Source organism: Parus major, chromosome 2, assembly GCF_001522545.3.
Source record: "Parus major isolate Abel chromosome 2, Parus_major1.1, whole genome shotgun sequence".
Lineage (NCBI taxonomy): Eukaryota > Metazoa > Chordata > Aves > Passeriformes > Paridae > Parus > Parus major.
Genome location: NC_031769.1, coordinates 118,263,588 through 118,269,574, shown reverse-complemented (window position 1 = coordinate 118,269,574; position 5,987 = coordinate 118,263,588).

Below are 5,987 nucleotides of genomic sequence, written 5' to 3'. Positions count from 1 at the left end.
GTAGGGGTATTTTAAAACGTCCCAATTGATTTCACTACAATGACTCCTTTGCAATACAATGACCCCAGCCCTGGAGTTTGTTGCCCAGCTGAGCTGGTCTAGGCTGCACCAGCTGTGTAGAGCAGGCACTGGTCCAGGCTGCCTCTTCCAAGCCTCTTCTTTGCTGATTTCTGAGTGCCACTTTCTCCAGGGCACTGTTACAACAGCAGGGACAAGGTGAAAACTTGCAGCAGAGGGAAGTATTGGAGCTGTTTTGCTGACCTTCTGTTACTCAGTGGTTTCCCTGCTGAAAGAGAGCTTTCTCAAGACACTTAAAACGGGAGCAGGGCTGATTGTCCTCGGCAGAAACTTGGGAAAATTACAGTAGTTATATTTTAATGTCCCAGTATGATGCCAGTTGACACTTTTTGTCCTTAGATCTTCATCGGTTTGTGTAAAGACAGATGAGGGCAACAGTTCTTATTTTCAACAAGTTGTTCCTCGCAGTGTATGGAGGGTGTGTGGGGAAAGGCCAATAAAGGAACAATGTCACCAGCGCAAACCAGCTATTCTAAATCGCAGTCTTAGTCAGCAGATTAACACATTCGTAGCAACTGTTTACTATTTCTTCATTGGCTCAGTCCAAGGCAATAAAGGTGTTCCTCTTGAACATTTTGGGGGGTTAGTGTTTCACAGGTCCTTGTCTTTGTTCTGCTGCAAATACCTTCTTAATACCATTTATTCCCTTCCTTTGACTTTCCATGGGCAGGGCGGGGACTTATATGCCTGATGATGCTCTTTGGTGGAACATTGTGTATATTCCTCTGTAACCATGTTCGGAAACCTACCTAATAATTAATTGCTTAGCTAAGATACCTCCTTCTAATAGAATTAATCAGTGTAAGGCATCTAACCCGACTGCAGCTGGTGCTCTAGTAGATGTTCTGAATATCCCAGTCAGGCTGCTTTCAGTTACATTTCTGCCCCCTTTAATGAAATTATTTTTCAGAGGATTTTACATATACTTGGAATTTCCTTCTTCTGCATTGCTGAATTTTCTTTTGCACAGACTTTCTCTTTGGAGGTGAAGCTCTTTTGTTATTTTAAGTAGTGAACAAATTGACACAACTTTGTAGCTACTTAAAGCTACTTTCAAGATTATAATTAGCACATATATGGGAAAGGAACCAAGACAGACACAATTTTTAGAAGAAAGTCAGATATATGGATTGCTTAATTAAAACCCTGCTGTCTGTTGTGTCAATTATGATGCTTAGAATTTGCTCATTTATTATCAAGTTCTTAAAAAAGGAAAAACTCAAAACAGCACCAAGCCCTAATATTTGTGCTGAAATTCTTATTGTCTGTTGCACTTCTTATTTTCGCAATAATATTAAGCAGTTGTTCTACTTATGACCTCATTCTTAAGGCCCTAATGGAGAGACAGCTGAAAAACTTCCTGTGCAAAACGACTTTCTTGAGTTTAAAGTGTTTTCTCCACCTCAGCCACAGAAAGCAGGATGTACCATATGCAGAGTTTAGTTCTGTGTAAACGTGTGTATGTGCATTTAGAAAGGCATGTTGAAATTAAGACAGTCAGAATGTATAAGCCATAACGAAAATGTTACACATTTTCAGGTTTGCAGTTCACCAGAGCTGCACAAAATACACAAGATTTTGCATTACTTGATTTAAAAGCCTAAACTTGCAATAACAGGGTAATAAATCACGTGCCTGAAGTCTGAAGTGAAACCTGAAGTGAAATGAGCCATCACACTTCACATTTTGCAGTACACAGGATTTACTCTGTTAAATAGGTGCATTGATAGCTTTTAATAAATAGTTTGATATATGTGAATTGACAGCACTAAAGGTAATGTGAACACATTAATTTTCAGTCATTTTATATTTCTGATGAAGTATAAATTAAAGTCTAATAAAACTGTGATACCAGTGCCTTTTAAGCTGTTGTAGCCAGAGTTCAGACTGACATTTTGACTTTTATTAATTTTCATCAGTTTAACTGACTGTTTCAGTTAATTTTTTTTTAATCAGCAAATCAAAGAAACTGTCTCCTTATGTCAAACATTTTTCAGACAGTGAAGATTTCTTTTGGATAAAAACATAACTTCGAGGGTTAAATCTTAGAACTGGTTCTCTGTGTCAGGACTTCCCAATTTCACAATGTCTGTGAAATCTGCCTTGGAATTTTCATGGATCAGCAAAGATCTGAGAGACCTTTTCACATCTGAGAGACCTCATCTTTACATCTGAAAAATTTTACTCTGCTTCTTTTGAAGAAGTACAGTGCCCTAGGTATAACACTTAAGCAATTTTTCTTCCTCTGGTCATGGTATCTTTTATGTAAGGAGCAGGATGAATACTTCCAGGCTCCAGAGGATCGACTGGTTTCTTGCTGATATAGGAAATCCCAACAGAAAAAAAATTAGCTGCTTTTCAAGGAATTCCCATGGGAGATGCCAGGAGGAGAGAGCTGGAGCTTTTTGTGGTCTTTTTAAAATTCACTTCATGGTTTTGAGGTTGAGGGTTTTGTTTTGCGTTGGTAGTGGGTTTTCTGGACCACAGATGCCCTTGGCCACTCCTCATCAATAAACTGTTACAAAGCCCCTGCTGTACTTTGCCACAATGTCTGTGAGCCAGAAAAAAAATACGGGGGGGGGAAAAAAAGGAACCCAAAGAGATGGAAAAAACATTTCCTCATATGAAGGCTTCTTACCAGAAATTGATTTCTTGATTTTTTTAAAATGCCTTTTAACATAAATATACTCCCATTACACCTCAGGTTTCAAAAAGTAAGAACATATATGAGTGACATCTGTAAGTATATCTGCATGGAACATATGTGCCCTGTTCAGTGATTTTATTGAACATATCTTATTCTAAGAAGTGTGACCTTGAGATGTTTTTGTTTCAGTAAACTCAGCCAGGTTAAAAATTTTCCATTAATGTCCTAGAATGAAAGCTATAGCTCAGACTCCTGGGATGAATTTCACTGTCCTTTCTACACTGCAATCCATTTGTTAAAATATATGCTGAGTGAGACAGATCCAACCTGAAATATTTGATTTGTTTTTGGGGTGATACCATGCTCATCAGATCTTTCCTTCTTTCCTTCCTGCTGCAATTATTTTTTTTTAATCTCATTCCTTATATGTATTTTAGAATAACATTTCCTCTTGTTTGAGAGAAAAATAATAAAATACTTTTAGTTCTTTTATATAAAATCAGATATTTTCCTGGTTTTCTTTGCTTTGTTGTGTTCATATTCCTTTCCCTCCTAGGCACACCTGAAGAATGAAAAGCATTTTACCAAAACATGGAGCTCCCACACGTGATGAGCAATTTACTCCCTTTAAGCTATGAATGCTTTGGCAGGTAACAAACTACCTGATATGAAAATGCATAATTTGAGGAGGAGCTTTAGTATTATAGGTTGGCAGATTTTAACTAGCCTGTTGTTGCAGTCCTAAGGAGCATAAGGAAAGAATATTCAGCAGCTACTATTGAAATAGGATGACAAGGATTGGAAAGGGATATGTAGTTTGTGATAATAGTATTGTGAAAACAAATGTAATTTTACTGAATATCTTCTAAGTAATTAGTACTGGTATTAGATTGTTGTGCACTCTAGAGGTGCCAGCAGAGTCAGCTGTGGGCTGTGATTTGTACCATGCACACAATGGGTTACCCTTGAAGCCTTCTCCTGGGCTGTTCCTTCCCCAGTACACCAGATGGACATACTCCACATGCCCTAACTAAGACTTTTCCACCAGACCTGGCTGGTCTGGTTGCATTGCTGGGAAATGCATACAAGATCAGATAATGCTATTCCTGGTGTCAAGAGCATTTGTCCAGAGATGTTTAGAAAGACCCTCACCCTACTGTCCTGGGGCCATGGATCCCTGAGGGCATGGATCCTGTAAGACACAATATGTCCCCATGTCAGAAGTGGAGGTCACCAGGCTGGTGGCAGTATCTGGACAAAATCAGCACCCCTGCAAATTGCTGTCTGCACAGAAGGGAAGGAAATGATGGAACAGTTTCTCACTGAGTGACTCTGGGGAAGTAAATTCAGTCTCTGTGCCTCACCAAACCCCTGTTTCCTCTCTTGCTGTAGCCAGTTGTGCTCAGCCCTCACAGCATTCACCATGTATGTAAGGGCTTGGCAGCAGGAGCTGATTGTTCTTTCAATGCTGTCTGCCATCAGGATTGCTGTCTGTGCCCTGTGATGGTTATCTGGCTTGCATGTTTATGAGTGGGGAGAGGGGCAACTGGAACAAAGGGAGAACAGGTCATGGAAAACAAGGACAAGCAGAAGGTGTCAGTTGCTATCTGAATATTTGTAAAAACAAGGCTGGAAATTTTAGGGATCTTATCGGAGCAAAGTAAATCTCAAGGAGATTGGTAATGGAGGGTAAGAGGAGAGGATAGGAGAGGGGAGGAGCAAGTTTGAGGGAATGGAAGGGAATTGAGGTGGTGGGAATAATTGGGTGAGGTGGATTGGAATCTCGATAGGTGTTGAGCCTTAGCTGCCTGAATTTCTTGACTGGCCTGGAGAAACACCAGCCAAAAGTGTCTGGAGACCTGTGCACTTCTCTGTAATCTGTGAGTGCCAAGACCCCTTCAGTCACATCACTCCTCAACACCCCTTGGTGACAGGGAACAATGGATGTTCATTAAGCCTATGTGACCTGTTCCAGCATGGATGCACTGACCGCTGCAGCCAGCCTTGTGCCTCTGTGCTTGTCCCAGACAGGCAGCCCCTGGTGCCAAGTGCCCATGCTGACTTTGTAAGATCAGTTTAGGTGCACTTTTTCCTCACGTGTTTGATTTCATTTTGAAGACCAAGCAAATCTGTTTAGTGTGGTTTAATGAATGAAGGGATTATTGGAAGCTGCTTAAATGCTTATCTTGACCAGTGAAGTATGCCTGTCCCTGTCCTTTGCCAGCCCTGGGAGAGCAGCCAGGTTGGATAGTGCATCCAGCCTGGCAGACCCTTGGGATCTTCTGCTGGCAGCGGCTGGGCATGAGATTCCCCTGCAAAGCTCAGTTGCCAGTAACAAAACTGGCTTAAATTTTTCCTGCTTGGACTCACATGCTCGTGAAACTTAGCAGCTTGAAGGAGGTGTTCTTAGTTGAGCTAATGTGGAATTCTACTTACATCTTAATTCTGCCACAGTGTAAGTACCTCACACCTTCTCTAGCTGTGCAGAACCACCTGCTAGTGAAGCCATGTTATGCTGCTCACCTCTTTCCTGGAGTTCCTAAACTCTGTTAGGATTTATCAGCACACTGCTCCTTTCTGGCTTGCAGTGGCAAGCTGAGGCATAGTGAGGCTGTACAGCCTCTTTCATGCAGATGCCTCTACCTGACTCCTGGTGTTTAGCCATTGAGGCTAGGATGTTAAGCACCTCATAAGTTTCTTCTAAGGCAATGTGATTCCAAATTCTAACAAATGAACAGTCCCATATCTCACATATCAGTTGCTGACCTCAGCTACAGCTTGATTTCTCCTAATATCCCAGGAGAAGCTAGGAATCAGGAATTTGTAGGATAGATTTGGAGGGCTGTTAATGCAATGAAGAACAGCAATTCTGTTTGTTCAGTAAAGGCCATCATCAGTAAAGATGAAACCTTCATTACCTGGCACACCCACCACGATGCTGGACTCAAAACTCATTAGCATAAATGCAGAAGGATTTTCCATGGAGGAGTGATTTATGATTGGAGGAGTTGTTCAAAGCCAGATCTGCCTGCAGTGTACATACTGTTTTCATAGGATAGAAACTCATGTGCAGCTTTGCTTCACTATAACCCTTGCATAATAACTACCCTGGCTTAACTCAGCACAGACACATGAAAGATGTGATTTCATACCTTTAGGAAACTAAAGGTTTGAAGCCATTGTACCCAAAAACTAGTGGCTCATGTAAACCTAGGAAATGTAGACACGAAGGAATTTTAAAAATTTTTCTTAAATTTTGTTT